Below are 16217 nucleotides of genomic sequence, written 5' to 3'. Positions count from 1 at the left end.
TTGTTTTCTTGTAAAATGAATAATACTTATCTCAACTGTATGTGTAAAGACTAGCATAGTACATGGCGTATAGTAGATGTTCAGTGAATATTTGTGTCCTTTGTGTGGGTGTTGTGATTATTGTGTGTTAAATAATCATATTCTCTATCTGTATGACTTTAGTAAAAGTCAGTTTATGTGAAATTGCAAGGGAATCAGAGAATCGTAAATATTCTATTCTATATTTAGAGTCTAGATCTAATTACATGGTGGTTTTGTGAGGGTGGTAGTGGTGATATGTGTTTGGGGAAGGCAGGTTGGGATGGTTAGGGTATTCATAGTACTTGTTTCCTTTTAGGACAAAAGAAGGATAAAGTCAAGGATATAGTTTGATTTAGCAGTTTATTTTCTACAATGGGGATAGGACAATAACCACTTATTCTGTAGTTAAATGTCCTCAGATAGAACCAGATTTGTTTTGTAGTTTTGGGGAGGGATGGCTTGGATTAGAGGATTAGAGTGAGTGGTATATGGTGGATCATTATAAAACTTTTGTTCATTTATGAAACAAACATTCTTGGAATGTGCCAAGCACTGGATTAGGCACAAAGGGTTTAGATCTAAAGAGTGTGATTTCTTGAACTATTTGATCTCTATTATGGTATAAAGAAGTTTTGTGCTCCCTTTCCACTGAAAAATATTTCTGCTTCAAAATTCTACTAATCTTATGTGATATTTTTTGTCTTGCTTGTATCATGAAGTAATATTTGTAGAGAACTTTATATAAAGCAATTGTCATATTTTATCACGTTTAAAATTTTAGACTTAAGTTGTTGTTATTGATGGCTAATTAAAAGTCTACTTAAAGTGCCAAAATAAGAATTTTTTTCTTGAAAACTATGTTTGTAATTACTAAAAGTAAATGAGCCAAAATGCTGTATGCCTGAAAAGTTTGTAAAATTTCTGGTAAAAAGTGTTTTTCTTAAGATTCGTAGAGACTTTTTTAAGGAGTCAGATTTTTGTCTCACCAAATAGTCTGCTTGATGTTTTTCTTTTCTGATCTTTTTATAGAAACAGATATGATTTGCTGGACACTCTGTCCTCTTGGCAACAAATGGTAGTTCAGTAGCAAGACAAGCATCAGAGAAAGAATGTAAAAATAATACTTTTCAACACTGCCTCATTTATTAGTGCTCAAGGGAAAATAAAACCTAAAACAACAAAACCAGAACAAACAAAAACTCTTCCTTGTCCCTACTTTTTCTTTAAGCTAATGCCATATCTCCCTGTTTTCATTTTATCTTAGAATTTGATGAAAATAATAATCAGATTTATTTGGTGTTTCTACTTCACAACTTCGGTTCTTTCTTTTATCATTCATATTCTGGCTTCTATTTCAACTACAGTATGGAAGCTTTTCTTGGTTTAAAATTTTTTCTTTTTTCATTAGAAATGCTCTCTCTTTCCCTCCATATAAGTCACATTCAGCGTTCGTTCTCATCTCAGATGCCATTTTTTCCTCCATGAATTCAATTGAATGAACATTCAGAAACCTGTCATGTTCAGCAGAGTCATATCATATGTACATTTAACTTATTTGAATTTAACTTAAAGTTGAAAACACCTAACTAGGGAGAAAAATAACAAAGAATTCCCCTTTTCCCCCCAATAAAAAGTGTTTTTAAAACAATATAGTTGCCAAAAGCAAGCCAAGTACTTTATCTGATTTTCCACAGGACAAAGAAATCTATTCTAATGCTGAAGGAAAAGCTAGCTGGGTTGGATTTATATGTAGAGATTATAGTATGCACAGAACAATGTACTTTATGGGCTATTTAAAGGATTTTTGAAGGGGTTATTTTGACCAGTTTTTCCCTTACTCTGACTGTATAACCTAACCTCCTGTACAGGGTATGACTTCATTATTATAGCTGTGTTGAACTTAAATCAGTCTTGTCACTTGGGATCCTTCTAGATAACATTTGGATATGTCTAGGATGTGTTAGGACTCGATGCCTTCACTGCCGGGGCCTGGGTTCAATCCCCGATTGGGGAGCTAAGATCCACCAGCTACATGGAGTGGCCAAAAAAGTTAACTAAATAATTTTTTTAAATGTGTAGGATTCAGATTTTATATTTGAAATACTTTAATGATGTTAAAATCTTTTTCTAAAGATATTTCCTAACTTCTCTCCTGAACTTAAAATTTCTACAAATGTTGCATTTTGTTTTTGAAATTCTTTTTCAAGGGATAGTTTAGATTGATTTAACAATATGAGTTTTAGGAAGAGTTGATATATTATTAAAGAACACTTTTTTAATGTGGTAATTTGAACACTAAGTGGCGTGTTTGTGGGGAGGAGATTACAAGTGAATTTAGTTAACAGGATCAAAGTTATTCCACTTTAGTGAACAGATTTTGATGATGTTTTCTGGGCCAATTTGATATAGAAACAGTTTCAGAGACTTGACTTGGCCAAGTGAGGGTATAACATTTTTAGGACTGTTTGATTTCTAATGATAAACAAGAGGTTTAAGCCCAGCTGGGTAGTTAAGTTCTCCTTTGATGTTTCAAAGCATATCTTACATATTCGAATAGAACTGATTGTCAATAAAGAGGCAGAAAAATATGGTGCTCTTTCTAGTGTATTCAGGATAAATCCTTTTTCATATTCTGGAAAAGTCTGTTTTTGTTTAGAAGGAAAAATTTGGGAAAAATAGGTAATTTACTATTTAGGCATCATATTTTTTTAAAAAACAGGAATGCTCATAAAGGCTGATTTGTGGGAATAAATCAATGTTAGAATGTTTATAAAAGCCAACTGTAATTATTTTTTTAAAAAGTTATATTCTGCTTATTCCAAAACACATTCAGAAAGGGAGTGGAACCTGATGTTTACAAAGTTCGGAATCTGAGAATTAGTTATTGTTTTTTCCACTGTTTCTTTAGTGTATATAGAATCAAACTATTATACATTAAATTTGGGGAAATTATTCTTATTTTCGTGATACATTATCAGATAGTGGTTTCTTTCCACTTAGTTATCATGAAATCATTGCAGCTTGGACCTAGGATAACATCTAGTCCAGCCTTCCAGTTTGCTCCCACCCTCCCATTGTTGATAAAAATGAAGCTTAGAGAAATAAAATCACTTCAGTTCATATTAGATGAGAGGCAGTGTCAGCAGAAGTATATAGTTACTTCTTACTAAGCAGGGTCTTGGCACTCATTTGCCTTCCTGTGAATTTTTTTTTAAATTAGAGAAAGCTGTTTCTGTGGGGGAAAATAAATTGTACTTATCATGAAATCATGTGCTACCAGGAAGTTGTTACTACGCAGCTGTTGCAGTGATGACAGGCTTATATCACCGTAGAGTGACCAGAACAGCATAGTATAAAAATTGTTCTGCTTGCTCCTAAAATAAATTGAAAGCAACTGAATTAAAACGAAATTTACTTAGAATAAATAGCATGGAGTCAGTGCTGGGTATATTTTTTAAGTATTCTCTCTTCCATTAAAAAACTGAGTATGCACATGAACACAATTTAAAAAATATGTCCACATCCACATACAGATGCATACATTGCACACATAGAAAACACCTGTATGTATGTGCACACACATATTTAAATTATTAGGACATTTACCAACATAGAAACAGTATTTCAAAAATTACTTAGTTGGTTTTTCTGAAAGGTCTCCAACAGATATTTTCTCTAGAAATAATCGGTAGAATTGTAGTAGTTTAATGCACTGAGTTCAGTTCAGTTCAGTTCAGTCGCTCAGTCGTGTCCGACTCTCCGCGACCCCATGAATCACAGCACGCCAGGCCTCCCTGTCCATCACCAACTCCCGGAGTACACTCAAACTCATGTCCACAGAGTCGGTGATGCCATCCAGCCATCTCGTTCTCCGTCGTCCCCTTCTCCTCCCGCCCCCAACCTTTCCCAGCATCAGAGTCTTTTCCAGTGAGTCAACTCGTCGCATGAGGTGGCCAAAGTATTGCAGTTTCAGCTTTCGCATCAGTCCCTCCAATTTAGAATAGACTGGTTGGATCTCCTTGCAGTATAAGGGACTCTCAAGAGTCTTCTCCAACACCACAGTTCAAAAGCATCGATTCTTCGGCGATCAGCTTTCTTCACAGTCCAACTCTCACATCCATACATGACCACGGGAAAAACCATTGCCTTGACTAGACGGACCTTGGTTGGCAAAGTAATGTCTCTGCTTTTTAATATACTATCAAGGTTGGTCATAACTTTCCTTCCAAGGAGCAAGCGTCTTTTAATTTCATGGCTGCAATCAGCATCTGCAGTGATTTTGGAGCCCCAAAAAATAAAGTCTGACACTGTTTCCACTGTTTTTCCATCTATTTCCCATGAAGTGATGGGACCAGATGCCATGATCTTTGTTTTCTGAATGTTGAGCTTCAAGTCAACCTTTTCACTCTCCTCTTTCTATTCTGGTTTCTGGTTCCCTTTAGCCATGTTATGTATTCTAATGGATTTGATACATTTAGCATGTAAGAGGAACCAGTTTTTGAAAAACAGCCACTACTGTCATTGTTTTGTTGTTTTTGTTTTGCTTTTAAATATTTATTTGGCTGTGCCAAGTCTTAGTTGCATCATGTGGGATCCAGTTCCTTAACCAGGGGTCGAACCTAGGCCCCCTATATTGGGAGCCTAGAGTCTTACCCACTGGACCACCAGGGAGGTCCCTTGTTTTGCATTAAGATAATTCAACAAAATAGAAGTAGCAATCTCACTGAAAAGTGATTTATTAGAATACAAGCTCCCTGAAGGCTGGAGCTTGTATCTGTTTTATTGCTGTATTCTTTAGTTCTTGGCTTATAGTCTTTTGAATGGGTGTTTGATTGTAACAGAAGAACCACACCTTTTTGTTGTCTGAAATTTTGTTGAAATGATCCTTAAGTGGCTAGAAAGCACATTTCCAGGCTAGGGATAAAAAGCATCTACTGAGTTTTTCTAATGGATAAGTGAAAGAACAGTATTAAAGCGTGGAGAAGCTGGAGATGTATTCCTTACATACGTATCTCAGAGTACATGTAATTACAAAATTTCAATTGTTTACACACAATAAGAACATTCTGAAATTTATAGAATTTGGAAACTTGACCTCCATCTTACTGGTTTTTCTGATGTTCATACTACAATACGAGATGACTGTTCACATGCCCCTTTATACAAAATACCAAGCACTTCTTCCCTGCTGGGTACCGTGCTGTGAGGCATGGCAGTGAACAACAGGGCCTTACAGTCTAATGGGGTAGATAAGATGTTAAACAGATACTTATACCAAGAGGGTTTTACCAAGCTTACAGAGTTTATTAGCAAATATGTTGAAGTTATGGCTAGTCTGGAAGATAAAAATCATTTAATTAAGATATGAAAATTAAGAGTGTTCTGAATCTTAAAATTGTGTTAAAGGATTTTCAGAATCATTTAACCAGTCACTCTGAGTTGCTAATACTTTATGAATTATAACCTGTTGTATGGTATTTAACAGAGAATCATGTACTAATTGACGTGGAAGTATATTTTCATTTATAGTTTTTTTTAATAGTTTATGTCAATAGCCTATATATTAATGATTATTAAATCAAATTTCTGGTGCTGTTATTTTTGTTAGAAAATCATGTATTTTCTTTATTCATGTTATTTTAAATGGCTTGCTGCCTTCTCAGTTTGTGCACGTGTATATGTTGACATAGTGACCAGAAGTTTTTTTGAAGTAAGAATTGTTTTCGGAGTTAACTTTATCACTTATTAAATGGCTTCCAGAAGTCTAGATCATATAATTTTTAATTTGGAAGTAAATCCTGCATTTTAGAATTAGCACAGAAGATAGTCTGTGTTTCCTTTATTTGAGGAGAATGAATAAGGATAATGTTTGTAATGTGCGATAGATGATCTAACAGATCAATCTCAGTTCATTCAGTTCAGTGGCTCAGTTATGTCGACTCTCTGCGACCCTGTGGATTGCAGCATGCCAGGCTTCCCTGTTCATCACCAACTCCCGGAGCTTGCTCCAACTCATGTCCATCGAGTTGGTGATGCGATCCAGCCATCTCATCCTCTGTCGTCCCCTTCTCCTTCTGCCTTCAGTTTTTCCCAGCGTCAGGGTCTTTTCCATCAGGTGGCCAAAGTATTGGAGTTTCAGTTTCAGCTTCAGTCCTTCCAATGAATATTCAGGACTGATTTCATTTAGGATTGACTGGTTTGATCTCCTTGCAGTCCAAGAGACTCTTAAGAGTCTTCTCCAGCACCACAATTCAAAAGCATCAATTCTTCGGGGCTCAGCTTTCCTTATAGTCCAACTCTCACATCCATACATGACTACTGGAAAACCATAGCTTTGACTAGATGGACCTTTGTTGGAAGGTAATGTCTCTGCTTTTTAATATGCTGTCTAGGTTGGTCATAGCTTTTCTTCCAAGGAGCAAGCGTCTTTTAATTTCATGGCTGCAGTCACCATTTGCAGTGATTTTGGAGCCCCCCAAAATAAAGTCTCTCACTGTTTTCATTGTCTCCCCATCTATTTACCATGGGTCTCAATCTCAATCAACAGATCAATCTCAGTAAATTGTAAACTTTTTAATAGTAAATGTGAAGCTTGCTGAGTAAGACAAGTTAAAGATATATTTCAAAGTATTACTTAAAATTACAGCTATGTATAATTATCTTTGTTAGCATTTGAATTGTTCTTCAAATGTTTTTATGTTTTTCTATATGGAAATGAGCTGAATTTTGGAAAGTCTTTTTAAGGGAGTTGTATGGCTCAGACAGTAAACCGTCTGCCTGCCACGCGGGTTTGATCCCTGGGTCAGGAAGATGCCCTGGGGAAGGAAATGGCAACCCACTCCAATACAAAATCCCATGGATGGAGGAGTCCGGTAGGCTACAGACCATGGGATCACAAAGAGTTGGACACAACTGAGTGACTTCACTTTCTTCACTTTTCTACAAATGCTTAAATGTGTAACTAGAAAATTATTGAAATATAATCTAGTGCTCTAAGGTGTATCTTAGGAGAGAAACAGGGGCTCTACTTTGTTATATTTTGGGGGAGTAAAACATTAATTATGCTTTTGAATGTACAGTTTGCCTGCAGTTTCCCGCCTGAGTATGTGAATCTTACCTAAGTTTGCATGACTTGTGCCTCTCCACACTACATTTTTACCCTCAGCCTCATTTATTTATTATTTATATGGCAGTTGCAACAGAAATTGAAAAGGCCTCGGTTTTGTGTTAATAGTTTTGAAAGTCAACAAAAGATACTTGAAATACTTAATGTGGGTGTTTTTCAGGACTCATTATTAGGATCTCACACTTTATACATTTGTCTCCCCCAATTTTTATTTTTTCTTATGACTTTGACCATCATTTTGTTGGTGATAATAGCAAAATTTTTCTTTTGTTTTTATTTTTAGCTGCCTTTACTGAAAATTTCTACGTGTAAATTTCATAGTCAACAGTGTTGAATTGATTGAACCAACATCTTAAACTCTTTATTTTGTAAACAGATTTATTGAGTTATAGTTTACTTTCTATAAAAAATTGCTGACTTAAAATGTATGATTCAGTGATTTTTGTACTTTTGTATAGTCACTTTACATTCACATTCCTGCTGCTGCTGCTGCTGCTGCTAAGTCGCTTCATCGTGTCTGACTCTGTGCGACCCCATAGACGGCAGCCCACCAGGCTCCCCGTCCCCCGGATTCTCCCCTAGCTATTATTAATATTACTATCTATAGTTTTATCTTTTCTGAACATTACTTACAAGTGGAATCAAACAATATGTAGTATTTTGCCTGGCTTCTTTTTTGATTATAATATTTTTGAAGTTCATATGTTACAGTAAATATCAATATCTTATTCCCTTTTGTTGCTAAATAGTATTTAATATGAATATTAAATGAATATACTTCATTTTGCTTATCCATTCACCAGCTGATGGACATTTAGATTGTTTCCACTATTTGGCTACCATGAATAATGCTGCTATGAACATTCTTGTAAAAGTCTTTGATCATTCATTTCTCTTGAGTAGATATCTTTGAGTGGAACTATCAAGTTGTATAGTTCAGTTCAGTTCAGTTCAGTCGCTCAGTCGTGTCCGACTCTCCGCGACCCCATGAATCACAGCACACCAGGCCTCGACGAGTTGTATGGTAAATTTATGAAAAACTACCAAGCTAATTTCAGAGTGGTAACACCATTGTGCACTCTCATCAGCAGTGTTTAAGGGTTCTAATTTCTCTATATCTTCAGTGACCCTTTGATTATAGCCATTGTGGGGGGTGTAAAGTAGTATTTTACTGTAGTTTTAATTTGCATTTTTCTAAAGATTACTGCTGTTGAACATCATTTCATGCACTTATTAGCCCTTGGTATATCTTCTTTGGTAAGTGTATAATGGTACATAATGGTACTTACCAAAGTAAGTACAAAGTAAGTAAGTACAACTTTTGGTAAACAAAATGGTTTACCCATTTTGGTGAATTTAGAAAATACTTCATAGAGGTAAAAATATAAATAGTTCACACAGTCTTATCACCTAGAGATTACTACAGTGAAAATTTTGGTGTTTTTCTTTATAGTTTTTTCTTATGCAAATTAAAAAAATAGTTTGGATATCCTTATTATGTACTTATATCCTTATTATTTACTTAAAATCTTTACCCATTTTTAAATTGGAGGTTTTGTTTTTTTAAAGAATTTTTTAGTTTTAAGAGTCCTTTACATGTATACTGGATACAAATTTTCTGTAAGGCATGTCGTTTGCAAATACCAAAGTCTGTGTTCTATCTTAAAAAATTTTCTCAATCCTTCTTTTTCCCAACTATCCTGTTTCAGTTAGTCTTCAGATTTGTCTTGTTTTCTCATTTAGTATTCAACTGAGCTATTTCAGGTTGCTACCAGGTCTTGAAGTTTTAATTATAACTTTTTTCCCCCTCTTCCTCTCAGTCAGTACTCAGATCTTCAAACCTAGTTACTAAAATAGCTACAAACCTGACCTACTTGATTCTAGGCTCTTTTTTCTTTGGCACTATTTTATTTTCCTCGACTATAAATGCATAGCTATTTTTCTTTTGAAAGTAACAAAGATTCCATATGTTTTAAAACTAATTATAATGAAAAATTTCCAAAATACAAAGTGGAAAAATCATGCAGTAAAACTCATATCCCTAATGTCTAGATTCAGTAACCTTTAATTTGCTTCATATATATTTTTTCGGAATGATTTGGAAGTAAATTGCAGGTTGTAAAATTTTACCTTTAAATTGTTTAAACTGTATCTCCCTCTGACCTGCCCTGATATAGGACATCCTTATACATAGCCATAATGCTATAATCACATCAAACAAAATTAGTAAAGTGTCTCCAATGTATTCTTATACCCAGGCCATATTCAAATTTTATCCATTGTCCCTCAAATGTCTCATGACTTTTTTCCTTCCTAAATTGTTACTGAGCTAATGACTCTTGTTGTATTTATTAAACTTTTAAATTTTAAAAAAATCTAGAATAGCTCATATCTCGTGCTACATTTCTTGATTTTCTTTCTCATGCCATGACTTATTGAAGAGATCAAGCCAGTTGTTGTTTGGTACGAAATGTTTCTCTATGCTGTTGCTCAATATGGCCCCATATATATTGTTTTTTATACTTTTTATGGTTATAAATGTAAAGTTTACCTATTTTGGTGAATTTAGAAAATACTGCAAAGAGGTAAAAATATAAATAGTTCACGCAATCTTATGACCTAGAGATTATTACAGTGAAAATTTTGGTGTTTTTCATTATAGATTTTTCTTATGCAAATTTAAAAAATAGTTTGGATATCCTTTTTATGTACTTAGTATTTTATTAATTTTCTCTTTGAACATAATTTTAAGTGACATACACACTGTTATAGTTGAACTCATGTTTACTTAATTTTCCCAATATTCCTAAACATTTATGTTCCTTTTGATTTTTCACAATTATAATGTAAACTGTGATGGACTATTTGATTAGTGTTTTCTGTTTTTTTTTTTCTTACAAGTGGGATTATTGAGTTAAACTATATGAATACTTCAAAGGTTTACTAAATTATTTTTCATGAATAAAGCAATTCCATTATTTGTGCTTCTATCAGCAGCATATGAGAACATCTTTCTCCACATTCTTTTGTCATATTGAGCACTATTATTTTATTTTATCATTTATTTGGTAGTTTGATGGAGACAAGATGTGTTTTGACATTGTTTTGAAAGGTCTGATTTTTAACCATGTGAGTTTAAATTAGTCTTGGAGTATTTTCTGGTTGTAATTTAGGCTTTAACATACTGATTCAGTCTCTTTCCACTCCCACATCCCCATAGATCCATTCTCTGCTCCTGTTTATTAAGTATTGTCTCAAGACACAAAATATTGGTCTGGTAATATGCTGTCTTCTTCATTGTCTTGCTTCTGTAGACTTTGACTGTCCTCCGAAGTCTCCCACAAGTTGCACTGTTTTCAGTTGTCTACCTTTCATCGATTCTTCCTCTTTTGATTTTCTGTAGTCCTTAAGTTCATGCCATATCATTTGGTGCCACGTTAGATTTAGCTCAGATGTTAAATATCACTACTGAATCATACAGTGTGACTTCTTTAATCTGAATCCATCTTTTCCTGTTAATTTAGAATAATATCACACTTACTGTTTTGGTAGGAATATCCCTTTGCATCCAGAAACTTTTAAACACTTTGCCACTAGTCACTTAAAAGCCCCTAACATTTTCCTCATATTGAGATATCTGGTCTCTTGATGATTTTCTTTTTTTTAAAATTTTTTTAAATAAATAAATTTAATAAATGGTACAAAGCACAATGCCAAAAACATTAGCAGTTAAAATTTCACCAAATGAAAAAATACTATAGAATACACAGTTGTAAAAAGCTACATTAAGTTATTTTACAACTGCCTCAAGCTGCAAAAAGAAAAAAACCCAGTGCCATACCTAAGTTATCCCCCTCTCAAAATAATGCCATTTATGTTATAAACCATGAGCACCCCATCAAAAGACGGGATTTTCTTTAACTTAATTATGTCAGTGGTTTGTCCTGTAAGCTCTTCCTCGTTTTTAGATTTGAGAAATTTGGCATCTATCACACACCAGTTTTGGGGGGAAAGATTGAATGTTACAGGACTAGATTGAGTATCATTTGTGAACTTTATTTTTTCATTCTCAAGATAAATAGAATTATCACTAAATAATGTTTCTTTCTTTCTAATTGCCATAATACATTTTTTTCTTTTCAAACCTATGACATTTTGACCATATCTAAATTAATAGAATTTTAGAAATCTAGGACTTACTGTATCAGGCTTAAATTGAGCAACTGTGATCTTATTGTCTAAAAATAGGATATTGAAAAATGGTGTGGTATGGTAGATCCCACACTGGACAGGAATTAGGAACTCTCTGTGACCTTAGGAGAAATTTACATTTTAGGAGTCTTAGTTTCTTTCACCATAAAATAAAAAAACTATGGGAAAAGAACACAGGCTTTAGAATCTGACACCCTCTGCTTCTAATCCTCAACCTGCCATTTACTCCAGTCTGACCTTGTGAAGTCACATATCTAAACCCCTATCTTCATCTATAAAGTAGAGATGATACTATTTATCTCATAAAACTATTTTGAATATTAATGAAATACTGTATTAAAAGCCTTCAGACTGTTGTCTGGCACTGAGTTAATAATGTTAACTATTATTATTATATGAACTTTTATGTACCCACAAATTTGCAGAAAAGACTGGATTATATGACATAATAACTTCAGTAACTTGAGTATCATTACTGATAGAGAATGATTACTTTTAATATGTTGACTACCAGTTTAATGACTTAAGAGAGTCTCTCTCTTTTTGAATATTGCCTTCCCTGAAAAGTATTCCAGCTCTTGGAATTATCCATTTTGTATCATCTTTCCTGGGCCTTGCTTCCTAATTTATAATGTGAAAATGGAGTAATCAACATAATCTAGATTACTGTGTTATTGGGATAGCTCTAATAGGTGACCTTTTAAAATTCTTATAGTTTTTTCTTTTACTTTTCTCTTCTTCTTTTTTTTTTTAACCCAAAACTGTGACAGGAATACTGGACTTCTGTATCATGTGGCAGGAGAATACAGTACTTGGTAACTTATGAAGAAGACACTTCGAAATAGGGATGTCACAGTGCCATTCAAAATGTCCTGCTTAGGAAGACCCCTTTTAAACCTATGTAATACTCTGTACTCAGATTTGTTGTTCAGAAATTGGATTACTGAGAGGTTATACAAGATGTAGCTTGACAGTTTCAAGTTTATTTAGAAAGGCTGTGAAACATATGTAGGTTCAGGGTTAAAATAATGGTGTTTTTCTATATCTCACTTTTATCTTCTTTTTTAATGTGTTTTCTTTCAGCCACATAAATGAGCAAATCAAATATCTAAAACCCATTTTTAAAAATTGTGGTAAAATATACATGACATAAACTTTACCACTATTTTGAATGGCATTCACAATGTGCACCCATCACCATGATTCATCTCCAAGATTTTTTTATCTTCTTCACTTGAAACTCTGTACCCATTTAAATACTGATACTCATTTCAATACTAACTCATCCCTTGCCTCCCCACAGTCTCTGGCAGTCATCATTCTGCTTTCTGTCTCTATAACTTGACTACTCTAAGAACCTCACATAATTGGAATCATACAATATTTGTCCTTTTTGTGACTGGCTTATTTCATTTACTTAGCATAATGTCTTCAAGGTTCATCAGTGTTTTCAGTTCAGTTCAGTCGCTCAGTCATGTCCGACTCTTTGCGACCCCATGAATCACAGCACGCCAGGCCTCCCTGTCCATCACCAACTCCCAGAATTCACTCAAACTCATGTCCATTGAGTTGGTGATGCCATCCAGCCATCTCATCCTCTGTTGTCCCCTTCTCCTCCCGCTCCCAATCCCTCTCAGCATCAGTGTTTTAGCACATATCAAATTTCTTTCCTTTTTAAGACTGAATAATATTCCATTATTCAAGCTGGATTTAGAAAAACTTAAGGACCAGATATTAAAGATCATATAAGATCATTGAGAAAGCAAGGGATTTCCAGAAAAAAATCTGCTTCTGTTTCATTGACTATGTGAAAGCCATTGACTGTGTGGATCATAGCAAACTGTGGAAAATTCTTAGATGGAAATACTAGGCCACCTTACATGTCTCCTGAGAAACTTGTGTGCTGGTTAAGAAGCAACAGTTAGAACTTTACATGGAATAACTGACTGGTTCAAAATTGGGAAAAGGGTCCAACAAGACTGTATATTGTCATGCTGTTTATTTAACTTATTTACAGAGTACATCATGGGAAATGCCAGGCTGGATGAATCACAGACTGGAATCAAGATTATCAGAAGAAATATCAACAACTTTATATATTCTAATGATACCTCTCTAATGACAGAAAGTAAAGAAGAACTAAAGAGCTTCAGTGACGGTTGAAAGAGGAGAGTCAGAAAACTGACTTAAGAGCTCAACATTCAAAAAACTAAGATCATGGCATCCAGTCCCATCACTTCATGGTAAATAGAAGGGGAAAGAGTGGAAGCAGTGACAGATTTTCTTTTCTCAGGCTCCGAAATCACTGTGAACAATGACTGCAGCCATGAAATTAAAAGACACTTGGTCCTTAGAAGAAAAACTAGGACAAGCTTAGACACATACTAAAAATCAAAGACATCACTTTATTAACAAAAGTCCATATAGTCAAACTTAATGGTTTTTCCAGTGGTCATGTATGGATGTGAGAGTTGGACCATGAAGAAGGCTACTCACTGAAGAATTGATGCTTTTGAACTGTGGTGTTAGAGAAGACTCTTGAAAGTCCCTTGGACAGCAAGGAGATCAAACCAGTCAATCCTAAAGGAAATCAGTCCTGACTGTTCATTGGAAGGACTGATGCTGAAGCTGAAACTCCAGTACTTTGGCCACCCGATGTGAAGAGCCGACTCATTAGAAAAGACCCTCATACTGGGAAAGATTGAAGGCAAAAGGAGAAGAAAGCAGCAGAGGGTGAGATGGTTAGATAGGTCACTGACTCCATGGAAATAAATTTGAGCAAACTCTGGGAGATAGTGAAAGACAGGGAAGTCTGGTGTGGCATTCCATGGGGTCACAAAGAGTTGGACACGGCTTAGTAATTGAACAGCAACCAAATATTCCATTATGTTGTATATCCTATTCATTAATTAATTGATGGAAACATGGGTTACTTTTATCTTTTGGCTATTGTGAATAATGCTGCTATGAGCATGACTGTTCAAGTTCTTGCTTTCCTTTCTTTTGGGTATAACCAACAAATGGAGTTGTTAGCTCATATGGTAGTGCAGGTGGAAGTGTTAGTTGCTCAGTTGTGTCTGACTCTTTGCGACCCCATGACTATAGCCTGTCTGTTCCTCTGTCCATGGATTTCTCCAGGTAGAAATACTGGAGTGGGTAGCCAGTCCCTTCCCCAGGAGATCTTCCCAACCCAGGGATCAAACCTGGGTCTCCTGCATTGTAGGTGGACTCTTTGCCATCCGAGTCACCAGGAAAGCCTGACTCATATGGTAATTTTATATTTAATCTTTTGAGGAATTGCTGTCTGTTTTCCATAGTAATTGCACCACTTTACATTCCCATCATCAATGCACATGAGTTCCAATTTCTCCACATCCTTGCCAATGCTTGTTATTTTATGTGTTTTTTTGTTTTTGTTCTGGATAATAGGCATCCTAAATAGCTGTGGGTGTTAAGTGCTACAGTGGGGCCCTCTGTATTTGTGGGTTCCATGTCCATGGATTCAGCTAACCATGAAATTCCATCTGGGTTTGGTCAATTTGGGGACGCAGAACCCAGGGATGAAGAATCTGGGGATGGAGTGGGTTGACTGTACTAGTATACCATTTTATATAAGAGGCTTGTGTATCTGCGAATTTTGGTATCTGGATCTTGGAACCAGACCTCCCCTCCACCCCCAGAGATACTGAGGGATGGCTGTATATCATTTATAGTTTTGATTTGGATTTCCCTAATGACTAGTGATGTTAGTCATTTTTCCTTGTGCTTATTGGCCATTTGTGTATCTCTGGAGAAATGTTTTTTCAAGTCCTTTCCCCAGATTGGTGGTGGATTTTTGAGGTCCCAGTGTCAGAGAAGCTATTAATATTATGTTAAACTAGTTAAACATGTTATAACATGTTGAAGTTGTTGAAGAGAAAAACCAAGAGTCATATACAGACATCTTCAGTGTCTCATTTGTCACTGCCTGCACACATTGGAGAAGGAAATGGCAACCCACTCCAGTGTTCTTGCCTGGAGAATCCCAGGGACGGGGGAGCCTGGTGGGCTTCCGTCTATGGGGTCACACAGAGTTGGACACGACTGAAGTGACTTAGCAGCAGCAGCTGCACTTGTAAGTCACGGTTTTTACCTTTCTTTCCTCCTCCTTTAAATAAAAGAGAAAACAACTGTTTCATGTATCCAACTTAGTAATATAGGGGAAAAAGAAAACGAAACTAAGGGGAGTAATAAGAGAAATAAATTAAAAACTAGAAAACATTGGAACTAATAACTGTAACAACTAGTTTTTATTAGAAAGTTAGGACATAGAGAAACTGATGAGAACTATACCAAGAAAAGTTAGAATCAGAAAACATGGACTGTAAAGGAAATACACATATTTAAAAATTAGAATTCTGTGCTCAGATTGGAGAAGGAAATGGCAACCCACTCCAGTGTTCTTGCCTGGAGAATCCCAGGGACGGGGGAGCCTAGTGGACTGCCGTCTATGGGGTCACACAGAGTCGGACAGGACTGAAGCGACTTAGCAGTAGCATGCTCAGATTATAAATATGGAAATCTCAATGTAATGGTGCTATGTAGCTGAGTGGCATTTTATTTTGTATATTTTTAATCAAATATGGTCTTTTAATTTTAGTTCTCCAATAGTTCTTTTCAGAAAAATATGTGGATATTTTATCCAACTTAGTTTTTAACACAAACTTTTCCCATTTTGTGTGTGTGTGAGTAGACATCAAATACACACATTTGATAAGTAAGTTTACTTCCATTATAGACTCAGAATAGACATTTCTGTGGCAAAACTTTGCACATAATAATTACTGTACTACCTACTAAGACTTTCAAGAAAGCACAA

General features: G+C 35.2%; 1 protein-coding gene across 3 annotated transcripts in view; it reads left to right on the top strand.

The window, feature by feature from the left end:
- The window catches only part of MNAT1 (MNAT1 component of CDK activating kinase), a 207789-nt gene that overhangs the window by 104106 nt on the left and 87466 nt on the right, over positions 1-16217 (top strand). The window lies entirely within an intron of this gene.

Source organism: Moschus berezovskii, chromosome 9 (genome assembly GCF_049115385.1).
Source record: "Moschus berezovskii isolate FMDL1 chromosome 9, NW_MosBer_1.0, whole genome shotgun sequence".
In the NCBI taxonomy this organism is placed as follows: Eukaryota; Metazoa; Chordata; class Mammalia; order Artiodactyla; family Moschidae; genus Moschus; species Moschus berezovskii.
This window is presented reverse-complemented; position numbering and strand designations above follow the sequence as displayed.